Source organism: Cricetulus griseus, chromosome 5, assembly GCF_003668045.3.
Source record: "Cricetulus griseus strain 17A/GY chromosome 5, alternate assembly CriGri-PICRH-1.0, whole genome shotgun sequence".
Lineage (NCBI taxonomy): Eukaryota > Metazoa > Chordata > Mammalia > Rodentia > Cricetidae > Cricetulus > Cricetulus griseus.
In genome coordinates, this window is record NC_048598.1 from 85,757,306 (window position 1) to 85,784,232 (window position 26,927).

Below are 26,927 nucleotides of genomic sequence, written 5' to 3' on the forward strand. Positions count from 1 at the left end.
GAAACCAACATTGGGTGTTTGCTTCTATGGATCTTGTCCTGCCTATGTCAACCTGACACAAGCTGGAGTCATCTGAAAGGAGAGAGCCTCAACTGAGAAAATGCCTCCATAAGATCAGCTGTAGGCAAGTCTGTAGGGCTTTTTCTTAAATAGTGATTGATGGGGGAGGTGGCCTATGGGTGGGCGGGACCATCCCTGGACTGGTGGTCCTGGGTTCTATAAGAAAGCAGGTCAAACAAACTATGAGCAAGCCAGTAAACAGCACTCCTCCATGGCCTCTGCATTAGCTCCTGCCTCCAGGTTCCTGCCCTGCTTGAGTTCCTGTCCTGACTTCCTTTATGATGAACAGTGATATGGAAGTGAAAGCCAAATAAACCCTTTCCTCCCCAACTTGCTTTGGCTATGGTGTTTCCTCACAGCAATGGGAACCCCAAAGACAGATCTCCACTTTATTTTTTGAGGCAGGTCTCACTGACCCTGGGGCTTGCAGCTTTGGCAGGGCTGGCTGGCCAGCAAGCCCCAGAACTGCCTGAATTGTTGGCCAAGGGATGCCATATGAACTCCTCATAGATCTTCCTCTTCAGGGCTTGTGACTCCAAGATGGATCAGGAAAATTTCAGGGCTCATCCTTAGTGAGGCCCTGACAGCCCCTCCCTTCACTCTGCTTAACTCAGAGGCCTAGCAACTGCTGCTGTGCCCAAGTTCTGGTGAGCTCTGGGAGGAAGGAGCAATCTAGGTCTGAGGACAGGGGACTGACCTGGCCTTGAACAATACCAACTAGAAGCATCATGTACAGGCTGGTAAGAGGGTTTAACAGATAAGGAGGCTTGCTGCCAAGCCTGAGGACCTGAGTTTGATCCATGAAACCCATAAGCCGGAAGGAGAGAACTGACTCCTTCTAGTTGTCCTCTGACCTCCACACCCACACTGGGCCGTGTGTACCCACACACACTCTCACAAGCTGTGTTCTGACGATATGAAATGTCCAGCCATGGGACTGGGGCAGCCAGGAAGGAGAATGGGGCTTGGTGAGAACAGGGTGTGTGGGATACAGCCTTCTGGGTCACACACAGAGAATCATGCTCTTCCATGCTTGAGGTCCAATGGTCAAGAGATAGAGCTGGGGTCCCTCTCCCTGAACAGACAGTAATTCTGCCCACATGCTGACCATTCAGTGGTCTCCCGTCTCTCCCTCCAACACACACTCCCAGTCTCCTCTTCACCCCTCAAAGTTCCCTCCCACCTACCCAAGCCCCGTAGAAAGAACATCTAGACTGGTAAGATGGCTTCAGGGGTAAGGGTGTCCGCCACGCCACCAAGCCTGACATGCAATCTCGGAGACACGCATGGTAGAAGAACACAAGTGACTCACAAAAGTTATCCACTGATTTCCGTGTGCTTGTCCTGGCACATATGTGTCCACACACATGTGCAAACAAATAACACATATAGCAACAACAACAATAATAATAATAATATACTAAAGAAAGGCTAGCCAAGTCTCTTACAGTCTTGGCCCTTCCCTCAGCTCTGTAGTCAGTCTCAGAGTCGCTCTGCCCTGGGGAGCCTGACTCTGCCCCACCACCACGATGCACATGGCATCAGTGTCCACTGCAGTGACAATCCGTACACCTTGAGCAGTCTACTCCCACCGCAGTGCATAGCGGCTCCACGGTGCAGCAGCTCTACACTATTTCCAGGGTGGCCGACGCATCTGCCTTTGAGTTTCCTCGTTTTCCCCCCCCCATACTGTTTGCTTTGCCCAGACATCCCATGCCCACTCCCCACCACCATAACAACATCAGCTGTCCACACATCGGCACCTATCACTTGTCACCAGTCGGGCCCTGTGCCCTGAGCTTTACACACACCACTTCATCTGCTTCTCACAAGGCCTGTGGAGAAATCACACTGATTACATCCATTGTTTAGATGGAAACCAAAGCTGAGTGGCACTGATCTGCCATCTGCTACTCTCCCGGGGTCACTTTGGGCATTCCTTTTCAAGGACTTCCCCTTTCTAACACTCCCCCCACCACCCCAACACACACACTCCAGGCAGGGGGAACCTTGTCTCTTCCAGCCACTGTCCTCTAAGGTACTTCTGTGTCCTCCATCCTCAGAGACTGACTTTTGCCTTTCTTTCTGTGACACAAACTTGTGAGAGCTGGGGTTGAGCCTGGCCTGAGTCACCAGCTACCTTGGACCCAACACTGAGCTAGCAAGCTGGACCCACAGGTAATACTGCTGTTCAGAGAAGTAGGCTGTGGAAAGAAAGGAAGGCCCTTTCTTTACTGCCTCTCTCCCACATACCTATCCCCAGCCCTCTCCTGTCTGGCTCATTACCCATTCACAGCCAGGCCTCATGGCCATGCTCTTTCTTGCCTTGCTCTGGGTCTGGACCCTGCAAATTATGAAGGGGAACCCATATTGGGCTCAGTCTGGGAGGAGCTAGACTCAGCAATAACCCCATCCAGTCACCTCCCCAGCTCAAAGTGAGTTCAGCCTGGCTCAGCACCCAGTCACCTGCAAGCTTTTGGGTGTGTGTGTGTGTGTGTGTGTGTGTGTGTGTGTGTGTGTGTAAGTGTGTGTGGGAGCACGGCAGAGGAGGCCCACACAAGGGGAAGAGGAGAAGAGAAAACTGGGATGATCTCTAGCAGCTCATGATTTAATAGGCATGGAGTTAAAAAAATGGGCTGAGAGCAGGCAACAGACAAGGGAGCATTCTGGGAGCCCTGGGGACAATGGAGCCTCCTCCTCCTGGCTCCCCTCTTCCCAAGAGAGATGGGTTGGGGGTTCTGTCAAGTGAGTGTCACACACCCACCCTTATGTTCCCAAGTGGCCCCCGTAATAGGTTCTGTATGTCACTGATTGTAGTGTTTCACAGCATAAAGAGTGGACTTTAGACCCCATCAGAATCCGGCAGATGACTCAATATCTGCCCCATGGCCACACTAATGTCCAGGGTGAGGGACTGAGGGTCAGGGAGATGTGTCCAGCTCAAGGTCGTACAGAGAGATGCTAGTACAGGGCCTTCTGGCTCCTGCCTTGGGTCCTACACACACATTGTTCCACCCATTGTGTCAACGGGATCAGATGTCACAAGCTGGGATATGTTTCATTCCATGGTGTTATGCCGGCAGTGAGAAGGGGAGTGGAATGAGGGATGGAAAGAAAGAGGTGGCAAAAAGACAGTAAGGCTGAGTGAGGCCCAGGCTGGGAGCCCGGTCCTCCCACTCCCCTGAGAAATCTGGTCAGGTGTAACGGGTGTGGCCAGGTTCAGCACCCAGTGCCCTGATTAGCTTCTGGTGACAGATTCTGGTTCATGTCTTATCACCTTGGGACTCTTATCTTTATCAGAACCAAAGGTTGATTGGAGGCACTGGCCAGGGCTCAAAGCAACTCCAATTCTACAGAGGGTTTATGACTGCTGTGAATGAATCTCTCTCTCCCCAGATGCAGCTCCCTCCCAGAGGCCTCTGCTGGATGCACTGCCTGCAATCCCTCCCTGAGAGTACCACAACACTTCCTCTTCTCTGGCCACTGGAGAACAGCAGGGCCTAGGCTGAACTGGCTGGGACTCACTCTTAGCATCCCACAACTGTGCCCTCAGCCAGGGACCTAACAGAGACTTACAAACCATCCCTCAGTGTTTGCTCCGCAGTCTCTCTCACTGGGACAAAGGTTCTAGGTTTTATCCATGGAGAGGGAAAACATTAATCTGACCATCTTTGCTCCAGCCCTGATCCCACCACCACCATGGTCACTACTCTCCTAGGGACAGGTGTCTATGCTGGAGACAGGTGAGGTAGGAAGGAGGTGACCCTGAATGAGGTACTGTCCCCTCAGATTCCAACTTGGTCCCTTGTAGGAGTAACTTCTGAGTTTGTTAGCACAGAGAATACCTGAGTCCTCCTTGCTCAGCCGTGGTCCCCAGGTTGGATACTATAGCAAGTCCCCACACACCAGATCACAGCTATACCACCCAAAGGTTGCACGGACTTTTGAACTATGGTGAGACCCTTATTCCTCTGAGAATTGGCCCTTGAGCCAAGTCGTCTAGCTAGGACAGAACCTGGACCCAGGGCAGAACTCTTTTGTGTTTCAAAAGAGTTCTTTGGGACCACTTGGCCTCTGGTCCAGAGACCACTTGGGGAGACAGGGGTGGCTTGCAAGGATGTCCTAGAGACCTCAGCAGAGGCAGGATCCTAACTGATAGGACTGTGTGTGTGTGTGTGTGTGTGTGTGTGTGTGTGTGTCTGTGTGTGTGTACATGAATATACGTGTACCCGTGCCCACAACACTCTCCTGAGACATGCATGGTATAGAGTGACACTGTCCGTAGGCCAGGCGGTTGCCTTTATGGCCAAGCATAAAAGGTAATCATTGACCACACGAATGCCTCCCTGCCCGTCACAGCCACCCAACCTCAACCCTTCCGGGCCCTGGATTACTTTACAGTCACATAAAAGGAGCCTCCAGAGTGTTCCCTGAGGACTTTGGCCCTCAAGGGGGGGAGTGGTTCCCTGGAGACAGCCTTTTCTTACAATATTTACCTGGCCAGAGAGGAGACCCAAGCCTTTTATCAAACACCAGGATTGTCTCCACATAGGCCACTGAACCACACAGCCTATCTACATACACCTGTCCTCCACCACCTGCTCCTTCTGTAAGGACTCTCCAGAAGCCCAGACACACCCAGCAGGGCCCTCCCCACCTTGGAGCTTGGGCAGAAATAGCAAGTGTGGTTTCCTTCACATGGTTTGTCTCCTTGAGTGCCCGCTAATTTGTGCTGTAGGCACCAACATAATTTTGAAGATCAGAGAGGTCAAGTGACTCTCCCCCCAACCACACAGCTTCCAAACAGCCAACCCCAACAATGGCATGGTCTCTAGACTCATCTATGTACCACTATCATTGAAAAACAACTCTTAGCATGCACCTAACCATGTTTACTTGTACTTGTAAAGCTTATGTCCTGAGATCAAAAGTCTGTGTTGTCACCTAACAGTCAGTGTGGGCACCCAGGTCGACTCAACATTCTTCCCAAGTCTCAGGCACAACAGTGACCTCTGGGCTGAACTTAGAAGGGAAGATTGGCAGATAGTGTGTCAGGAAACGTAGAGTCCACAGAAGAAACAACTGAAGCAAACCCAACAGGCACAAAATGGCAGAGGATGCTTGGCACAAGTACAGCGTTGGGGACGAGTGTGGCCGGACACTTTCAGCCCAGGCTAAAGGTGCCTGCCTGATAGTGCCAGGCCTTGTCTAGAATGTAGCTGGGAGCCACAGAGGGTTCATGAGCAGAAGCTTGGTTTCAGAAACTTCTCTCTGGCCACAGAGAACAGTGTGGATCGCAGTCTTAGATTAGCATTTCCCAAGCTTTGTAAAGCAGCCCCTGGGCAGTGTGTGTGGGGGGGGGGTGAGGGGGTGGACAGACATGGGACAGAAGGTCAGTTGGGGTTGTTTACCTTGTGGATCTAAGTATACACTCTGTGTTTATCAGCTGCCCAATGCTGGGTGGGTTCTGCCACCTCAGTGCCCTTGGTTTCTCATCTACAGCTACCGGGCCCCTCCTATCAGAAGGGAGAAGTGCCTACGTACTTGCCCCACCATCCAGCACACAGCAGATGCTGGGTAAGTGGTGGCTTTCCTAGCTATTAAGATGCTCCACGGTCTTCGGTCTTCGGTCTTCGCTGTGTTTGAAGGCTCAGTCCAACCCCTCATAACCACTCTCAGTACCAATATTCTTACTGCTTCCGCCTCTGGGCTTGCCTAGGCCTGGACTCCCACGGGGCAATAAGCACTTATCACATCAGTTGCTTGCGCATGTCTCGTGTATCTGTCACCCCCATCACCTGTGTACCCCCATTCCACACGCTAGGCAGGTCCGGGTAAAATTTTGTGGTTTGGCTTAAAAGGTGACATAACAAATGACGTGGCATCAGAAGACAGAGTGGGGAGGAAGCAGCACATGAAGGCACTCAGCTAACCCCCGCCCCCCCCACGCCTGCCCGTGCAGGGGTGCAGGGGTTATCAAACTCCTATCACCCCATGAGGTAGCAGTGGCAGACAGAAGGAGGAAGCAGTTTACACTATAGCTAAAAACATCTCAGAGTTGGAATGCAGCTCAATGGTAGAGCACTTGCTTAGCATACATAAGACCATGGGTTCCATCCTCAGCTCTGCAAAATGTTAAAAAAATAATCTAGAGGTTTAAAATAGCAAACAAGCCACTGCAGTGGTGCATACCTGTATCCTAGCACTTGGGAGGCTGTGGCAAGAAAATCTGCATGAGCCCAGTCTATGCTACAGAACAAGTTCTAGGCTAGCCAGGGGATACATAGCAAGACAAGACAAAACAGAGTGGATCAACAGGTAGTGATGGCTCAGGCCTTTAATCCCTGCATTCAGGAGGCAGAGGCAGTCAGGTGTACAGAGCCAGCTCCAGGACAGCCAGGGCTACACAGAGAAACCCTATCTCCAAACAAACAAACGAACAACAGAGTATTGCAAATTCCTGGCAGACTCTGAACCCTACTGTCCTCATGAGGAGACAAAGACTGAGGAAGAGACATGGCGGCATTTCTGCTCATGACTGCCGTGGCAGCAAGGCCAGAGGAAAGCCCGGGCCTCAGTGCTCACTGTTATGAGAAAGCTTAAGGTGGACCTTGGCGGGTTCCAGGGCAGTTGAGGGTGACCAAGGTGGGGTACAAACACACCGGGCAGACAGAGCTTAGTGAGAAGTTTATTAGAAAGGGGAGGGAGGAAAGAAAGAGAAAAGAGACAGAGAGACAGAGAGACAGAGAGAGGACAGAGGACAGGAGGAAGACAGGAAAAGTACTGTCTGCCCCAGGGGAACCATGAGGAAGCGAGTAGGAAGGAAATCGTAAGTGGGCGGGGTCTGTCTTTTAAAGGGGTCCTTTGCACCTGCTTGCAAACCAGAAGTCATGAAACCCTGGGCTGACCAGGGTACTGCCTGAGTGCATTATGCCAGGTGACGGGGCAGGCCAGCATAATGCCTGAGTCCTTAGACTTATGGCTGCTACTTCCTGAAAGTGGCAAGCATCCATTCAACTCAAATTCACCAGCTCAAGCCATGTGACCATGCTCAACTCAAAGACTATAGTCAAATATAATTGTCAGCATCGAGACCATCATCTCCAGTCACATGAAGAGCTAGCTACTCCCACTGGGACCTCAAAGCCTTCTTTGTGACAAAGGGTTGACTCTACACTTTCAAAGGACACCCATCTCCTGTATCTAGAAATGCTTCCCACAGGCCCACACACCAGTCTGGGCCAGTCCTTTTCCAGGAAACCTGAACGTGTGGAGGAGTCCAGCCTTGACCCTATGAGGCACAAAGATTACAGTCAGATTTTGCATCCTACACTGAGACATTACAGGCTTTAGGAAGAAGAGAAAAATGGGGGGAGGGCAAAAATCAGGAATTGCTGGCTTGGGGTTGGAATATGACTTATTGCTAGATAATTACATGCTCTCTTATGGGCTGGGATTGCACATTTGCGTGTATATCACAAGGAGGGTATGCTGTGTGTATGTCCCATATACATTACCTGCTTTTTCCATCTTCATCATCTGTAATGGGATTTTGCAGGCTCTGAAGGGAGTCAATGGCTACGTCTAGGAGGTAGGGTATGGGGTGGAGTACACCAGAGAGAGGTACACACAGATTAGGAGTGCTACTTGAGAGCTCAGCCCTGTTGTCACCAAGGACACATCTCTGTCTAGTCTAGGATTCCAAGTCTAAAAAAAAGCCTTCCATGGGGCTGGGAATGTAACTGGGTTGATCGAGTGCTTATGTAATATAAAGCCCTGGGTTCCTTCGAAGCACTGAATAAGCCATGGAGGTTGGTGCTCACCTGTAATCCCAGTGCTGGGGAGGTAGAGGCAGGAAGAGCTAAAGTTCAAGGTCCTTGTCTGCTGTAAGTCAAGCATGGGTCAATGTGTTACCTGAGTTTCACACTGGGAACCCAAGTAAAGGTACAGAGAGTGAACTCCAAAGTTGTCTTCTGGCCTCCAAACATGGCATTACACACACACATACATATACAGACACACACACACACATATACAGACATACCCACACACTCTCACACACAGACACATACACACACACATATACACACACACACACACTGCACACAGAGACAAACACATACATACACTCACACACACACATACACACTCACACAGACATTCACACACTCATACAGACACACTTACACTGCACACAGAGACAAACACACAAAGGTAGAGAAAAGAATAGGCCCTCCACTATGTAAGAGTGTGCTTAGCCCAGCTCCCTGGGAATTCCAGTACTTAGGAATGGCCTTAGCCATGGACATTCTTCATTTGGCTTCTCAGAGTGGGGAAGGAAAAGACCTTGGATGCCATTGAGCAAAGGGTGAGGGGGTGATGGAGAAACAAAGAAACAGGCAGAGGTTCAGACAGGAAGTTGGAGAGAGACCAGGGAGACTTAGCATACTGTGAGGATAGGCACTGCAGAGGATTGGGATTGAGGGCCAGTGAGAAGAAGGAACATTGATTGGCGGTCTTCTATTTACCCATTTTCTCTCCATGCCTCAGTTTCCCTCAGGTTTAAAGAGGTTAATGAAAGCCCAAAGTCATAAGGCTGCTGTAGGCATGGGTGAGCTTGTGAGGGAAGCTAGTCTAGGCTTGACCTCAAGGTACTTCATAGACAGAGCCCTACCCTGGGAGCTAAGCCAGTAGCTGGGCTTCCCCTGGCCCTGGGTTGGGGTGTGGCCTGGTGAGCAATCTTTACTGTCTTGGCCCATGGGAGGTATAGACTGGGGGCAGATGTGGCCAGGAGAGTGGGCTGCTGAAGAACATCTGCCTAGACAGTAGAGCTCAAGAAGAGCTTGTCTGGCCTTCCTAGTCCTGCTCCCTTTCCTGCTCTCTCTCAGGACTTTCTGCGCATGTGCTGGCTTTCAGAATTGGAAGTCTTAGAGGCAAACAAAACAAAACAAAACACTCCCCAAAACCAAACAAACAAACAAAAAAAACCCTTTAGGAGCTCACAGGTTAACCGGCTCACTACTGAGAAAACAGGAGAAAGCGTGGGTTTGGAGAACGAGGAGTAAGGGCCCAAGTGAGGCAGGAAGGAGCCGGAGTCTGCATGCTGCAGAGTTGGGGGCAGATGTACTGTACCCTAGAACAAAGACCTGGACCAGTGACAGTGAAGCAGGTGGGTAGCTACAGAAAGGAATGGTGGCTGAGCTGTGAGTGGCAAAGATAAACAGAAGTGCCAAGGAGCCATGTCTGGTCAGCCATGGGCGGGATAGTTATGGTACCCAGATAGTCGTGCAGGATGTAAGGCAAACCCTGGGGGTTTAGAATGCTGAGCTCAGAGCATCACCACCACCGAAGTGCATACAAACACTGTCTCTAGCTCCCTAGCCAACATGCCAGAGGGCAGTTCCCCACTGCCACCACCACCACAACCACTCCACCCCACCCCCAGCAGGCCCCGGTATTGACAAATGGGCCCTTCCTCCTGCTCCATGGAACTGAACTGTGACATTGTTAATCTGAAAGTGAGTCATAGTGTTCTTCCTTCCTTCTCTTCCTCTCTGCTTGGCTTGCAGACACCCCTACAATCCCAGTCTCTCAACCCCCACATCCCATCTTTTAAAATCCATAACTATATATAAGTGGCCAGCGGCATAAATGCCCCAATCCAGGCTGGGGATACTGAGGAGTTTAGCAGGGGCCCTGGAAGTAGGTCTGCATTTATGGGTAGGTAGTCTGGGACACAGCAGGTGTCTGAACCTGTGAGCTTGCTGAGGTCTGTAGGGATCTGAGACATCTCTGTCTGGGACATTGCAGTTGAGGCGGAGCTTCTGGGGGCATTTTTGGAACTGACATTGGTGCATATTTGTCAAGTGTTCTACTCCTGAAGGGAACTGAGTGGCTGGCAAGTGTACGTGGATCCTGGGAGTGTCATCATGAACATCATGCAAGCACGCACGGGAGAAAGTCCTGGCCCTGTATGGTGGAGGTTATCGTCTGTGGCAAAGTGTCCCTGGGAAGGGAAGGGGTTGGAGAAGCAGGGATGGGGGTCTGCAGCTGGACAGCCTGCCTTGGCCTTTGGTAATAGAGGATGCAAGCAAGCTGTTCTTGGATTGAGCCCACTATTGTGCCCTCCAGCCCATTTCCCTTGGCAGGGCCAGAGTGTCAGTTGGTGCCTGTGGTTAGAGACTGTGTCATTTTTCCCAGGGCTCTATAGCAGGTAGGAGAGCTCATCTCATATCCTGAAGTTCTTGCAACCCCCTCCCTGCCATCCCCATCATCCCCCCTCACCAGAGTTCAGCTGGAGAGAGGGATCACCAGGAATGTGAGCCACAAACACCACTCAACAGGACCTTTATTATCCTTGCTTCAGTGTCCCCCAGTGGAAAAGCAGGACAATGACCTCCGAAGAAAGATCCTACCCACTTGGAGTCATGGTCCACAGGGAACTTAGGCCCGAGTATGAGCTTTCTATCATTTTCATACCCACCCTTCCCTCCCCCAAAGAAACAATTCCATCAGAGACTCCCTGGCTGAGGACTGCAGTCCTTGGGTTATCTCCAGAAGGTACTGACAGGCAGCCAAGCCAAGCTTGAACCCGTCTACAGATGAAATGGAAAATTTAAAAACCCATGGCAGGCTGAGGGACTTAAGGAAGTTCAGTGGGGACCTGGCAGGGCCTGTCTGTGGGGTGTGTGACTTCTCTCACACATTGGCCTGAGGAAGAACACAAGAGGCCCTATAATGATAAAAGCCCAGGCTAACAAAGGACCAGAGCACAGCATCCCCTTGTCCCTGGAGGCTGCAGTGGGGTGGGGGTGGGGGGACTGTGGAGGGGCTGTGGGGTAGAAATTGGGTCTGTCTTATTTCCCTCTTCAATGCTGGTCTCCCGCACTGTCAGTGCCCTCAGATGGCCATCTTTTGTCCCAGTCCCAGGGGCTGGCAACGAGCTGGGAATCCTCCCCTATCACAGACTCTGGAGGGAGCCCTCCCCAGGACTCTATGACCTCCCAAATATGGCTGCGTTCTGGGAATTTATCCATGGTACCTGGGGTCCACTCCCCAGGTCCAAGCATCCCTGGGTGCCAACATTTCCAGGAAGATGGCAACCCCAGGGTCGGGTCTGAATTCTGAATTCTGGGGGTGGTCTTAGCTCGGGAAGAGCTATCTTCCCCTGCACTGCCCATCTATAAAGGGCATTTGTGCCCAGGCAACCCCTCCCCCACCTGCGGCTGCTGCTAACAGTGCGGCAGTGAGGGGTGGACAAATGCGCCTGTGTGTGCCTGGCTGAGGTGCAGAGGAAGCACGGCTGGGGCGAAGTGTTAATGAGCCTCCTTCCCTCCCAGCCTGAGCCAGCTCCTCCAGGTTCATCCCTTCTCCCCAGAAATGCCTCTTCCTCCGAGTCCCAGCACGCTCCCTCCATGCCCCTGGCTGCAGATCTATCCTACTCTGACAAACATCCCACTCAGCCCTTGGGTTTATGGCTTTTCCGAGCTCCTTCCTTTATGTGGTTGGGCACCGGTCTTGTGGTCCTGGCAGGGTGGAGGAGTCTGGGCTAGGGATGGGGGCTGGGCTTGGCCAGCAAACCATAAGGAGAGGAGGGCCAGGTGACAACATGGAGAGGGACACTTACTGGGCCAAGCTATGTACTATGTGCAAGGACAGGTCGTGGCAGCCAGGAGGGGGCGTCCCAGAAGGTGCTGAGAGGACACAGGAAGGGTAGAGAGGACACAGGAGATCATTTCTGAAGGGGAAAGCAAGTAGCCAGAAGTGAAGCCGGGGTCACCCTGGGTTGGTCTATTTGCTCACTTTGAGACAGGGTCTCACATATTCCAGGTTGTGCTGGAACTCCCTATTTTGTTTTAGTTTTTTTTTTTTAATTTTTTGTTTTTTAGCTTTAGCTATTTACTTCTTTTATTTTATGGATATGAGTGTGCTGCCTACATGGACATGTGTGTGCGGCCTGCATGTCTAATGCCCATGGTGGTCAGAAGAAGTTGGAGCATCTCCTGGAACAGAGTACGGATGGTTGGTACCCACCATGTGGAGCTGGGAACCGAACCCCGGCCCTCTGTAAAAGTAACAAGTGCTCTTAATCACTGAGCCACCTCTCCAGCTTCGGAAGTCACTATGATGGCTGACGATGACCTTGAACTTCTGACTTTACTGCCTCCATCTCCCAAGTGCTAGAATTACGGGTGCTGGCACTCACCACCACACCTGCTTTTGTTCAGGGCGGTGAATCAAACCCCAGGCTCCATCCGAAGGCTGAATAATTATATCTGCAGCCCTTTGATTTGTTTTGAGATGTCATATTTGCTAAGTACTGACTGTCTCATGAATTCCTTATCTCGCCCCCCCCCAAAAAAAATTTACTGGGGCCCAGAAAAGTGAAGTAGGGCATGCACATAGTAGAGCTTGTTGGTGACAGAATGAGCTTACAGGCCCAGGGAAGGGGGCTGAGGAAGTGGCACAGTGCTGGGGAAAAGCCACTGTACTGTTCATTCTTATTCCGCCTTATAGAGTGTTCCTATGTGGGCCTCTGACTGCTGGTTCAGTGTTCCAGGAAGGCTGATAAAAGCTCATCCAATTCCAGAACTACCTGGCTATCTTTGATACCTCAGGGTCCTGGGTCCCCCGGAGCCTTTAGCCTTTTGAGTATCTGAATCTTCCACAAGCAAATGTCTCCCACACAGGGTACCACATGTTCAATGGCCATAGAGGTTACCGAATAGCATATGCACTCTAGGGCTGGGAATGTAGCTCACCTAGTAGAACGCTTGCCTAGTGTACATAAAGCTCTGGGTTTGACCCTTAGTATCACATAAACCAGGCCTGGTGGTGAATGCCTGAAATCCCAGCATTCAGAAGGTAGAGGCAGCCTCAACCATATAGGGAGTTTGATGCTAGCCTGGGCTCTAGATGAGACACTGTCCCAAAAAGAAAGGAAATAAGGAAGAAAGAAGAGGAAGAAAGAAAGAAAGAAAGAAAGAAAGAAAGGAAGGAAGAAAGAGGAAGAAAGAGACTACACTCTAAATGTGCTTAGTCATTTGCACATGGCTCTCCCTCAGGATTCCAAGTCTAACTGCTTTCTGGGGGAACCAGGCTTGTAAACCATGTTCACTGTAAAAGACGATTTTTATTTCCAGAACTCAGGAATCACTTTGCAGAGAAAGATACCGAGGTAGTATTTGGTTCGAGTTTCAGAGAAAAATGGGATACAGTAGGAACAATCAGAGCCCCTGAGTCGCCTTGTTTGTCGGATCAGGGCAGTCCCTCAGTCACAGGAAGCAGCCCCGTTGTGGTGGTACCTGCCTGTAATGTCACACTGCTGAGGTAGGAGGAGCCCAGACTGGACAGACTGGAACAGCCAGGGCTAGGTGGTGAGAAGCAGACGTGGGAGGATGGGGGCGCAGAGTATCCTAGCACTCAGAAAGCTGAGGCAGGAGAATCAGCTTATGTTCAAGACCAGGCTAATATACATATAGAGTTCAAGGCCAGACAGGCAAACGTAGCAAGACCTGTCTCAAGAATTTAGAATAGAAACGAGGATACAGGAGAGAAGTGGGGAGGAGGGATGGAGAGGCCTCTTTCTAGTGGGACTGGGTAGAGGCATGGAGACTAAGGAGCCAGGAAATGTTCGGGGACAAGCTCAGTGGGTCTCCCCACAGAATAAGGACAATTCCAGGACCAAGCAGCCCCTGAACTCATCTGCCACCCATTCCCTGTTTCTCAAGCTTTTTAGAAGCAGAACATGGCCAGGCCAATGTTTGCAAGTCTGCAGTGGAAGAAACCAGCTTTGTACGGAAAGATGAGAGAAGCCGCATCTTGCTTACCCTACTGTGCTCTGAGCCAAACATTTTATGCTTCTGAGGGAAGGGTGCAAAGGGGGATCCTTCCGCAACACCCACTGCACACTCAGTGCAATCTTTTGTCTTTTCAATGTCGAATTTTTATTATTTGTTTGTTCGTTTATTCGTTTATCTTTGCCCCTGACAATCTTGTAAAGGGAATCTGAGGACTCCCGTTTTTACATATAAGACTCAGAAGTCAAAGCAATTCGAAGGTGAAGCCAGCCCCTCTGATCAGTGGGGTCTGATCCTGGTAGTGGGGGGGGCCTTGATGTGGGGAGGGGCGAGGAGAAGGTGTGGGCTTGGCAGGGAACATCCTCCTGCCGGCCTTTATTGTTCACAGAACCGAAAAAGTGATGAGAGCTTTCCTTCCTGTCTTTAAGAAAACAACAGAATCAAAACAAACAGAGAAGGGGAACTCCCCTCCCCACAGTCTTTGCCAGAAATAAAAGGAAGGACTCCTGCTGACGGCGGCAACCTGTGCTACCTCACGCTGGGACAGAGGCTACTAATCCAGCACCCACACTCAACCCCAGGGCTGCAATGTCCCCTGCATTCTGAGTCCTGTCTTAGCTTATGTCCAAGAGAAGACACAGACACACAGAAGGCCGCTTTGTAAGTACAGGGGCCAGCAGGAAACAGAAATATACAAATCCAAGATCTGAAACCAACCGCTTTGCAAATAATCCCCAGTTATCACTCAGGGTGGCCAAGCCCCACCTCACTTCTCACGCCTGAACTACCAACACTTAATGAAGTCAAAAAGAGGATCACTTCCCAGTTTACCTGTCCTGGACTTGCCTATATGTTGCCTTGGTGATCCTGCCAACAAAGTCTAGAATAACCACGGAGGCGAGGGGAGGGGTGTCCTGTTAATATAAGATACCCCCCCACACACACACACACTACCTTACCCAGATCTCTTCTACTTGCATCTTTTAGTCCCAGATAGCTTGTGATAATTAGTTGTCCAAGGCAACAGGCAGCCAAAACGATATCTGCCCTTCTGGACACAGACTTAAGGCCTTAAAGGCTAGCAGTGTCACCACTACTAAACCCACAGTGACAGCGTTTTCACCCTACAGGGCCACTGGGTCAGCCTGTACTTTATGGCCATGTGCACACAGCAGCGAAAGCTTTAGTTCAATTAATGAATTTGCCTGTAGTCTGGGTTTACAGTGAGTCAGTAGCTGGGAGAACAGTTCTTCTCCACTGAGGTTAATTAGTCTCAGAAAACACTAAGTGAATCCTGAATTATGATGCACTTGGGCTTGCACCTGTTCCTCTGGGAAATGTCAAGCATCACCCAGGGCCTGAGAGAACTGGTGGCATGGAGAGAGAAGTCTAAAGGGGGAACTCCTAGGCGGCTGGATCAGGGAGAGCTGCCTATGTGATGTTGCTATTGTTGGACAATTGCTCTTCCCTCTGACACCCCAGGCAGGGACTGGCTTGTTCTTACCCCAGTCCTGCACTTAGTGTCACTGGATTGATGTCAGCTGAATGAATAATGGTCACTGCCTGAGCTTTACTGGCAGCAGGTGGTGAGGTCAAGGGGGTTGCTCTCCAAAGACCAGGCCAGGAAAGAACTAGGCTGTATCTTCCAAGACCCCACCCCCTACCCTTGACACTTCCTTGGCATCCCCATTGCAGGAATCCATTGTCATCAGTTCTCATTCTCCTTCACGACCTCTGAACCAAAGCACTTGCCAGACCGCCTCCAAAGTTTTTGCAGGATTCCCATTGCTCAGTGGATAAAATTTTGGCTCCTTGGCCCAGGGGATTAAGAGTAGAACTGTTCCTTTCTTGGATCTCACCCCCTGTCCTGCATCTGGAATGAGCACAGTGGTTGGTGGGTAGATGCCTTGGGAGAGATACCTAGTGCATCACTACATTCCCAAAGGCCCAGTTCCAATACAGTCACTGTAGGCATTCAACTAAAAAGTTTCTACACTCCCATAAGCCTCTCCGAAAATGCAGCAATCCAAATCAGACCAAATCAAACCGAATTAGAAAAAGCCCATGTTTAATGGATACAACACTCCCAGGTGGCCTTTCAGCCCCCAAGAGTGATGGGAAAGGGAGACTGGAAAAACCACCGAGTCTGTTCTCTGAGGAGCAGTTTAAATACCCTATGGGAGTGGTCTTGGGTATCTCTGGGGGCGGGGCCATTATTTGGTGGGCTTTCTGAGATGCAGCAGGGTTTGGAGGGAGATGGGAGAGGGGAGCTTTGGTGCAACTTCCACCATAACATCCTAGACTCTTTGGGAATATGGATGCCAGGGGCTGGGGTGAAGCTTGTCTCTTCTCTCTTTTCTGATTATTGTGACTCTGGCACCTTGCATGTACCCGGCAAACCATCCTGAAAGCTGTATATCACCTATGTAGCCCTGGCCTGGAACTTATAGACCAAGCTGGCCTCTAGCTCACAGAGATCCATCAGTCTCTGCCTCTTGACTGCTGGGATTAAAGGTGTGCACCACCCACCGAGCCTGGTGTTACTTCTTCTTTTGAGACAGTCTCTCACTAAATTTCCCAGGTTGGCTTTGAATCCCCCTGCCTCAACCTCCCAGATAGCCCAGGCCTGGCTAAGACGTCTAGAAAACCATGTGAGCCTCAGGTCAGGCCAGGCCCCTCAGCATCCTCCCTGCACACAGGGCAGATAAGGCTTGTTGGTGCTCTATTGTAGAGCAGTTATCTGTTCACACAGCTGGCTCTCCAGACCCTGGGCCTCCCCAACCGCCCCATCTCTGGATGGGCTCAGCAGCACCCCAGTAAGCTTGTTATGAATGCGTTTGTTCTGTAACGTCCAGCCAATTCCTTCTGTCCTTTCTGTCACTAAAAGAAGACTTTCTGGGTAACTGGGAAGAAATAGTCTATAGGTGGAAGGGGCAGTAGAGGATTGGGGTGGTTTGTGATACCCACTAGGGTACAATAGGATTCACTAGGAGTACCAACATTGACTCATTAGTAAATACTATGCTAGGTAATTGTCCAGTATCCTCATGTGGCTCTGATGGAGACCATGGAGACTACATGGAAACGCATGGTGCCTTGGCAGTGGGAATGTTTTTAAGAAGTCTGTGCAGGGGTGTATTTCAGAGGTAGGGCACTTGCCTGCCATGCATGAGATCCTAGGTTCCATCGCCAGCAACAAGCAAACAAAGAAGTAATAAGTAGAGAAATAAACACACAAATGAATATAAAAAGGAAGTCTTCCAAACCTCCCGTGATGTGTCTTCCCTCATCCATGTGATCTCCAGTAGTCACCCGCTGCCCTCCTCAAGTCCTCATCTCCACTAAAGGGGCTTCAGGCCCCACCCTAAGCAGAGCCTGGGACTGGGGCCCAGAATGAATCCTGGCTAGCCATCCACCTCCAACAGGGGTGTTGGCGCAGGCCACTGGGTTTCAGGTTTCAGCGCTCAGAGTGTTTTCCTGTCTAGGGCACTTTCTATTTTTCAATACTTTTCCTATCACAGCCAAATAACAGAAAAAGGAAAGGGCTGGGTTGGGGGGTTGGGGGTTGGGGGGCTGGGGGGAGGGTGAGGGCAGGACAGATTGGGAGATGGGAAGAATCAGCTCGGGAAAAGCTGGAGGCTGGGCTGCTGGGTCACCAGGACCACTCCCCCTTCCCTTCCCTTCCCAGGCTGACTCACACCCCCTCTCCTTCCAGGGTTGACTCATTGTTTCCCTCCAAGCAGCAGGTCTCTCAGGCCCGGGTTCTTAATGGACAGCCCTAGAGGAGGCTGGGTGCAGTCCTAGACTCCCAACAGCTGGGCCAGGTCCAGAGCAGCTGAGTTATCTCTGCCTGCACCCACTTCATGAGGGACAGTCACTTGTTCCCTCAAGGGACCAAGCCCTGCACATGCGTGAGAAGAGAGATACATAGGCAAGGTGGTTTCCTCGGACAGCCACTTTCTAACTAAATCAAAGATGGGGGCCGGGGTTGGTGACTGAGCAAACCCCAGGCTCCCAGTCCATAAAATGTTGGAAGAATGATCCTGCATCTTAGAGGGAATCAGTTGTGGGGAGACAAGCCAGGTCGTCACGACAATCAGTGAATCAATAACTTCGTCTTTATGAAAGGCTGTGTCAGCCATGGAATTCTTTTACATGTGTGGCGTGCATGCAAGCATGTGTGTATTTCTCAGATCAAGCCTTGTGCCCTGCACCCTGGGCTACATCCTTGACCCTAACGATGTGTTACCTTTTTTTTTTTTTTTTTTCCTTTGGAGACAAGGTCTCATGCAGCCCATGTAGTTCACAATGGTCTTTACTTCCTAATCCTCAGAATACCACCTCCTAGTGTGCTGGGGTTACAGATAACATCACTACCCCCAGTCTTAATGACACTCATTTTTTTTTAAAGGTGTGAGGGGAACTAGTGTTAAATAAAACACCCAGAACCCCAGGCCAGGGATGTTCAGCTGTGGGGGTTGAATGAGGGGGCTCCTCCAGGTCCCAGCAGGCCCAGCTCCTTCCCCAGCACCCCTGCGTGAGAGCTCTGATGGCTCCCAGCAGGATCTGCCCAGAGCCCCTAAACCCCTTTTCTCATGGAAGCTGTGCTGGGCAGTCCTCTAGCGAACTAGGCGCCAGGGTCCAGCGGGCAACCTGCCCACCTGGGACATCTCTGAAGAGGCTTTGGGTTTCCATCCAGAGCTTTTGAAATGTGGGGGGATGGGGGATGATGTGGGAGGGATGATGGGTGGGGGGCTGGGCTGCAGCCCCTCAGTGGTGAGGCCAGACCTGGCTGTTCTCATCTGAATTGGTAATCCAAATTGCTAATCTAGGGGAGCTGGATTAGCTCAACAAAGAGGGGTGCACTGGCCTCCTGTGCCCAAGGTCCCAATCCTTGGGACACCTAAAAAATGGAAGGGGAAAAAAACTAGTGGACTCAACCAAAATAGCTGATTTCTTGGGCATGAGTTGCAGGTTTGAATCGGGCTTGATACTCTGGCCTAGAAATTTTTGGCATGTTAGCGCCTATCTCTAACCATCCATTTCCTTGTCAGTGTCAAGAGAAGAATCCTTACCTTGAGTGTTGGGACAAAACAAGGCGCCATAGTCACAGCTGAGTGGCTAGTCCATGTGGAAACAAGGCTTCTTTAGCTTTGGAAGGCTCGCTGCCCACCCCACCCCCAGCTTTTCTCAACCTCAGCCAGCTTACCCTCAGGCCTTGTACAGGTCATGTCTTGGTGTTTGTGTCCCCTCACTTTAGCCTGACTTCATTTACAGTGGCCCAGTGGTCCTTTCCACCTGCCTTGTCATTTTGACTGAGCCTCAGGCCTGAGAGGCCTGGCTTCTCAGCCACTTCATGGTGCCCGTACTACAGAAATTAATGATGCTTGCTTTGCTATTTATTTATGTCTATTTTATTTTACGGGTGATTTGCCAGAACATATGTCTGTGCGCTATGTGCATGTCTGGTATCTTCAGAAGCTGAAGAAGACACCAGACTCCCTGAAACTAGAATTACAGACAATTGTGAGCCACCATGTAGGCGTTGGGAATCAAACCGAGGTCCTCTATAAAAACAGTCAGTGCTCTTAATAGTTGAGCCGTCCCTTCAGTCCCAAGACCTGTTTTTAAACTTTATTTTTGAGATAAGGTCTTTCTCTGTAGGTCTGACTGTTCTAAAACGTGCTATGTAGACCAGGCTGGCTTTTAAATTCAAAGAGATCTGCTTGTCTCTGCCTTCCAATGCTGGGATTAAAGGTATATACTGCCATAACCACTGTGTATATGTATGGGGGAAGGATGACTATGTATGTGAGTGGTAGTGGGGTGTGTGTGTGTATGTATGTGAGTGGTATGTGTGAGTAGTGTGTGTATGAGTAGTATGTGTATAAGTATGTGAGTGGTGTGTGAGTGTGTGTATGAGTATGTGTGTGTGTGAGTGGTGTGTATGAGTATGTGTGTGTGTGAGTGGTGTGTCAGTGTATGTGTGTGCCTGAGGAGGTCAGAGAGATTTGACCCTCTGTTGCTGAAGTAACATATGGTCTTAAGCTGTCCAGTGTGAGACCTAGGGCTAGGTGCTCTTAACTACTGAGCCATCTCACCAGGTCCGACAATGGCCAGTTTAGGGCCCAAGAGATTAGGATGGTGTCTGGACCTCTCCATTGACTAGCAGTGTGATCCCACACAAGTCCTGAATCATCTCACACCTCCCTGGAGCTGTGCTAAATGATGCAAGGAAAAGCAGCAGTTCCAGGCCAGGAGCTGTGAAGGTTCATTTGGTAAGTCCCACCTCCACTCACAAGAGATAAAAGCTCAAACTGGCCTTAGGAAAAGAGGAATTCCTTCAAAGCCTTCAGATAGCTCCCTCCAGCCAATGAAGAACTTACCACCAGCCTACAAGCCACGAGGGGAATAAGGTGCCCTGGGCAATGCACCCACATCACAGCTGTCTGTGACAGCTCTATGTGACCTGAGAGGAGGGTAGCTTTGAAGGAAATTTCCTGAAACTCCCTCCTAACTTGCCACTGACTCAGGCTAGTTCTATAAACCTTCCAAGGCTTCATGCAGTTTCTTTTCTATCAAGTGGAGAGGCCTTTACTCAACAATGTCCTTCAGGCTTCCCTGGGGACAAAATAAGGGAGCAGATGTGCCCACCAAGGATGAAGGGTTTTGATGTTAAGCCAAATGACCAAATGGAAACTTGCCATTTGTTGTCCTCTTAGGAACTCCAGTTTACTGAGAGGGGTTCTTGTTTTAAAGTCTACACATGCTGCAGTAACTTGAAAAGCCAAGAGACTGTGGCCCACAGTCTAAGTCAGCTATTATCATATCTACATTTGCTTTTGCTTTGGGGCAATGAAGGAACCCTGAGGAAGGAATGACAGGAACACAGGCACTTCCCAGCCCTTCCCTGGAGACTGTCAGAGTTCCTGTTCCCAAGGAAGGGATGAATCTTGATTTTCTCAGAACTTCCAGAAAACAACTACCTAAGGGCTCTACCAGAAGACTCTAGAGCAGGCTCAACTGGTGGGGATATGTGGGAACAGGGAGAGCAATAGAAACTCTGGCCACTTCTGGAAATCCCACTTCCCCTAACTATAGAGATCCCATTGGAAAGAGCAGCCATGCAGATCTCCAAGGCACGAACCTTCTGGAAGGGGGTAGTGTGTGTGCATGCTTTATCTAAAGAGGCAGAGAAGGTCTGGACTGCCCCAGATCAAAACAGACTCCCTAGTCTCTGATTCCCAAACAAGCACTGTAGGAGGGTGTATCATGAGTTGGAGACTACTGGCCTTGGGGCCCAGGGAAAGTAGTGAGAGGCCCTGGCCAGCTTGCTCTCTCTCTCTCTCTCTCTCTCTCTCTCTCTCTCTCTCTCTCTCTCTGCATAACAGCTTGACTGCCTAACAAAAGGACAGTCCTTAAAAGGTCCATAGAGCTGTTAGAAGCTTCCGGCAATGACTTAATAGGGGGCGATTTAAAGTGTCCTCAGGAAGGCTGGCCCTTCAAAGGCTAGGCAGGTCTGGCTTTCCTGTCCTCAGTGCCCACCGCTCCCCCAGAGCTGGGGCTGCCCTAGCCTGTCCCTCCCCCAGCTCCCTGCAGACCTGGCAAGTCAGTGGACAGACCCTTTGGCTAGTCTGTCTGAGGAGATTCCGTCTTGGCCCCTGGCCCAACAGCACCATTTGTTCACACAGTTTGGCTGGGTCTGGAGCCAAAGGGAAAGAGAGGAGGCTAAGCTAGACACACACAGGAGTTGGGGCCACTCAAAACACCTTGGCTGTCTTCCCTCTTACCAACCCTTTTCCCAGCTTCCCTCCTCCCTCCCCCACTGTCTGGAACTTCATGGCCACTGCTGGGGTGGGGGGGTCCCATCTCTAAGGAAATGTCAGCCCTTAGTCTTCCAGATGTGACATCGATGGAACACACCAACTGGATGGTATTGATGACTCAGAAGTGACCAGACATGGACCAGACCTGTGGAGAGGGAGATAACAGAGACAAGAAAAGGCAAAAGCCTTAGGGTGTGAGGCTTGAAATGGGGCTGGACAGTGGAGGGGCAGGGCTTCTGGAAGCACAAAGGCCTGGTATTGGAATATGACCAGCTCTACTTGGGATCCCTGGGCGACCCTAATGTTAAGAGCCAGCTTCATGAACAGACTTGGGGTCTCAACCAGGTTGGGGTCCTGAGAGAGGAAGTGGAAAGACTTTGCACTCAGTCTAGAGTGTTTCTCTAGGGATCTAGACACAGGGATGTGTCTCCCCCAGAGCTCAGATACACCTGACCTATGGGGGCTGTCTGAGAAACACCCCGGGAGGCACCCTCCTCTCTTTTTTCTCTAGCCCTCCCAAACCCTTCTCCCTTCAGGGTGCCTGCTCCCTGTCTCCCTGTGGGCTTTTGTCTTGTATGGAACCAGGATGCCCATTTGAAGAGGAGCTGCGGACCAGGAGCCTCTGGACATCTTCATATGCTTGCATGGTTGAGTGTGGGGGTGTGCCCTGACTGTGATTTTAATCAATTGCTGTCTCAGGGCTCAGCGGCTTACATGTGTGGTATGCAGCCACTCTCAAACCAAAACAGCAATAGGAGGGTGCACAGAGCCCCTGCTGAGAGAGGTCTCTGTCTGAACGCTAGAAACTCCCCAACTATACTACTATGACGAATTGTCTGTCCATCCAAGCCTCCATGGGCACAGAGGCCTCCAGCAGGGAAGCCAGCTCGATATTGGGCACCTCCGTTTTTACAAGTCCTTCTAGTGCAGATGCAGGGTGCCACTGAGGCCAGGTGGAAGGGCTGAGAACCACCGGCTTCCTATCCAATGCCCCACCTCCATCATCTGCTTCCTTGATCAGCCACTGTACATTTATCCATTCACTCCAAAAGCGATCACCTCTCTTTCAGTCCAAAACGAAGAGGGTTCTCAGGATGAAAGTCTTGCTTTCAGAGCTGAATTGCCTGTGGAGTTTCCCAGGAAATGTGGGAAAGCCCCAAGCAAAGCCTGGAGGGTTAGTTACCTTATGACTGCTCTTGGCTCCCTGAAACAGTGGCCAGAGGCCACCATTAAATGCCTCTTCTGGTTTCTCTTGTCCCATGGAGGTAGGTAGGAATGCTGGGGTTGCACCCAAGGAGCCTGGAAGGGTTGGGGAGTAGATCAGGGAAGTGACAAAGTTAGTGACTCTAGCTTTGCACATCTTACTTGTCCCCTGCCTCCTTGGGCGGGCAGGCTGTGGGCCTGTGCTCTTTATCGTCCTTATGCTATCTGGGTTGCTGGAGAAGCATCCCCTCCTCACTCCCTCCAGCTCTGTCAGGACTCAGATAAACTGGGCTGCCCCCCCACCCCAGCCCAAGGAAGAAAGGAGCAGGGCTTTGGCCTGGCTCCTCCCCTAACCCTGTGCCTCCACACTCGATGCTGGCCCATCGTTGGCCACCGTTCACCACTGAAGGTGAGGGTAGTGGGTGGGTATACATTCCTGTGCCCACATGGCAGTTGACAAGACAGAGGCCGAGACATGACTGGCTTATGGTCCTCAGGCCAGAGGCATAGAAGGTAGATTCTAGAAGGGACCTCAGTGGGCATACCAGGGGAATTTCATGGAGGCTATGCTCCAAGTCCAGCTGGGGAACCCATAAATGCAAACCCTACTGCTCCTACACCAGCTGCCCAGCTCTGTTTGGAGCCCAAAGCTTTGGGTTCTTCTTGCCCCTGCTCCTGGCACTCAGAACTAGCTGTCTTAGATAGCCACCATGGCCACAGAGATCTCCTTACTGTCCACAGTTCCCAGCCTTGTGTCGTTTCTTCCTGCCTCTGCTTGTCCCTCCTCTGGAAAAGGACACTTGTGGAGGGATCCTGCTAATCCTCTAAGAGGGTATACAACTTCTCCTCCAGGAAGCCAGTCAGGAATGCGCTGGCCTTCTAATGGCCGCCCCCACTCACTCCACACTTCCATCCCTGGGTTTCAGGAAATCTCAGCCATCATAGGCAGCTGGGGCTTCACCATTGTCACTCCTGGTCCTCTTACATAGCCAGCAAGGCACAGGGACAGAGAGATGGGTCAGTGCTTTCTTGCCAAAACCCAGGCCCAGTTCCTAGTACCCACATGATGGTTCACAACCATCTGTATGTAACTCCGGTTCCAGTGTGCCCATCTGACATGGGCACCAACTACATGTATGGTACATGTACATAAATGGAGATAGAACACACATACACATAAGATCTTTTGAAGAAGATCTTTTTAAAAAGTCTTTTTAAGAAGGAAGAAAAAAACAGAGGCAGAGATCAGGCTCGGGGTAATAGAAAACGACAGACAGACAGACAGGATTTGGGCTCTGGACCCAGGGTTCAGTCTGAACTTTTAGATAGCAACAGCCTGCCTGGTGGCATCTTTCACTCCTTTTGGGCCTCTCCCTGGGTCATTATGCCCTTTTATTCCCTGTCTTGTCCACATTGCACAAGAGTCCTCTAAGCAGGAACCCCACATAAAGCCTGGCTTCCTGCAGAGGAGCTCCAAGCATCCCCTATCCCACCCCCACCCACACAGCCTCCAGAGCCACAATGGGAGAGGCACGGGGAAGGGCAAAATTCTGTTTCTGTTGATCATTAGCCTGATTTCTTAGGAGTCTCTGGCTTCTTTTTTGCCTCTGTGAACCTGGGTCAGAACTGAGTTTGGGGTGTGATCAGTATCTGAGGGCTTAGCTACAGGAACCCCCAGAGCCCAACCCCCTCCTTAAAGATCAGCTTTATACCCATCTTCTCCATGGAGCCCCATCTGCGTCCCCTCCAAGGCTTGGCTCACCCTTCCCATCTAGGGACATCCTGAGTCCCTAGCTGTGCTGCAGTGTGTGCCCATGGCCCATGTGTACCTGAGTGGGGACTAGCTGGTTTGCAACAGGTGTGTCAGGGGAGTCTTCAATGTGCCTTGGACCACCACGTGTCCCCGTGTGTCACAGCACCTATTAGGAGGCACATAATTTCTGATTCCCATTTATCTCCCAGGCCCCTCTCCTTACTGATTCACCTCTGAAGCTGGCTCTGATCCTCAGTTCACACAGTCCTTCCCATCCTTCCTCCCCACGCCCCCACCCTGCTGACCCTATGTCCCTGACCTGTTGACCTTCCTTACAAACACTGCCTCTCCTCTCTTGTTCTGATTCAGCCCTGGAACCTGGTCATGCCCCCCTTCCCCCCTCCCCCCGCTGGCAGGAGAGGTTGACTGTTGTTTTTTTCCTTCACATTAACCCTGCAGTCCAGTTTGGGAGCTGGGCAAACAGACTCGTTAATAACCATTTGATTACCCAAACTAAAATCAGCTCCACAGAGCAGGACACCATCTGAATGGAAACAACATCACTAGCTTTCTTCTTTCATCTTTGCGCCTTTTATGACTCTGCCCTCGTTATCTGCCTTCAACTTTGCACCTTTTACAGTGACTGCCTTCTTCTGTAGTTGGTACTGTCTCTAACCAGCTTGCTATCTCAGTCTTCAGTCTAGAAAGTACTTCCTTATATGCTCACATCTCATTCAAATCTCATGACAATCCTTCAAGCTACGAACAAATACATTTCCTCATTGTGAAGATGAAGAAACTGAGGCTTGGGGAAGCTGTGTGACTTGCCCAAAGTCACAAGGCCTGGAAGGAGGAGATAGCAAGCATGGATATCATTCCCAATCACTGACCACCTACAAGAGCCCCTGGGTTAGAAGGAGATCCAAGGTCTCAAAAGGACTTCCTACTGTCTCTGTGCCCTAATTACTATAGAAAGAGCCACACCATGGCCCTAGGACCATGAGTGACTCCCCTCCAGCCAACACCCCCAGCCTAGCCAGGAGAGGCAAAGAAATCTGTGGACATTGTTCCCCAGGCCTGTGGTTACTGATTTGACAACAGCCCTGTCCTCCCCAGCCAGCCAAAGAGTTAATGATTAAAGAGGGGGATTAAATATTAACCACCTGTCGGGCTGTGGCGTAATGTCTCAGTCTGTACCTGAGCCCATCTAAAAATACCTGTCCCTGCTGTGGGCCAGCCCCACACAGGGCCTCTAAGCCCCTGTGCCTGGCCACCTCCTCCCTAGGGGCTCCATCTGAGGCCCTGGGTCTGCCTTTGGTCACCTGGTGCCCTCCCCTCCATACACTCCGTCTGCATTTCTGCTTACACTCTGAAGCTCCATAGCACACTCCATACCACCCCAGGCACTCCTGGTGGGCTTTCTGGAAGGATCAGCTGCTACTTGTTCCTGTGAGGGGAGGGTCAGTGGCTTACATTCCTACGAAGGGCTTTGTTTATCAGCATTCTTATCTCCTCTCAACCCCTCTGATCTCTACATCTCCACATCCCAGGCCCCAGCACCCTGGGCCATAGCAACTGGCCTTGTATTTCACTGAAGAATCACAGAAAAGCTATTCTTGACCTTCTTCTGCAAGTTAGGACCTAAGTGGCCGCCTCCAGGAAGCCCTTCGGATCAACTCAGGGCTTGGGAGCTCTGAAGGTCTCATTCTCCAGATGTAGCAGGAAGCTACATCTATTGGAACAGTCCTCCTTGGGAATTCAACTGAGTGGCCCTGGGACCCTCCACAGGTTATTGGCAAGAACCCCTGAGCCGAAGCCTGTCCATGGGTTGGCTTGCCTGCAGCAGGAACTGCAGGAGAGTGTGCACTTGGTCTTTTTCTTGAAAACAGCCTTATTCAGGTCCTAATGTCACAGGTTAGCTCTTCTGCTCCCCTGGGAACCCTAATGAAAACACGAAGTCTCAGCCACCCTCTCCAGCATCTTGCTGAACTGCCTGCCCTATGCTGCAAACCTAGTCACTCATGTTATAACTCCTTTAAGACTGGCAGACTGAAGCAGGCAGAGCCTGCAGGATTTAGCTAATCTCAAAGAGCCAAGGAGGAGCAGAGGCTGACCTGTCTGACTAGTCATCTGTAGGACGTTTAAAATATGGAAGTTCTGTTTCTCTCATAGCTGCTACAACCAGACTCGACTATTTCTAGGCCCTATTTTCCCAGGCCACTCCTGCATGGAAGAGATGATACCAACTCTCCAGCAATTGTACTGCTGCTGGTCTCAGTGACAAGC

At 50.9% G+C, this 26,927-nt stretch overlaps 2 long non-coding RNA genes across 4 annotated transcripts in view; both read right to left on the reverse strand.

Annotated features, from left to right (window-relative positions):
* Positions 1–17,416, reverse strand: part of LOC103160769 — a 139,408-nt gene extending 121,992 nt beyond the window's left edge. Inside the window, exon 1 of one of the 3 annotated variants that reach the window (XR_003485781.2) lies at positions 17,126–17,416. This is a non-coding gene — a long non-coding RNA (uncharacterized LOC103160769). The remainder of the gene's footprint in view (positions 1–17,125) is intronic. The other 2 variants (XR_004770262.1, XR_003485783.2) reach the window with 2 other exon arrangements.
* Positions 17,417–19,773: 2,357 nt separating this feature from the next.
* On the reverse strand, positions 19,774–24,807 carry LOC118238926. The gene is made up of 3 exons (XR_004770350.1): positions 24,718–24,807; positions 22,869–22,984; positions 19,774–21,830 (listed from the first exon to the last, which is right to left on the reverse strand). It is a non-coding gene; the product is annotated as an uncharacterized LOC118238926 (long non-coding RNA).
* Between the last annotated feature and the right edge of the window lie 2,120 nt (positions 24,808–26,927).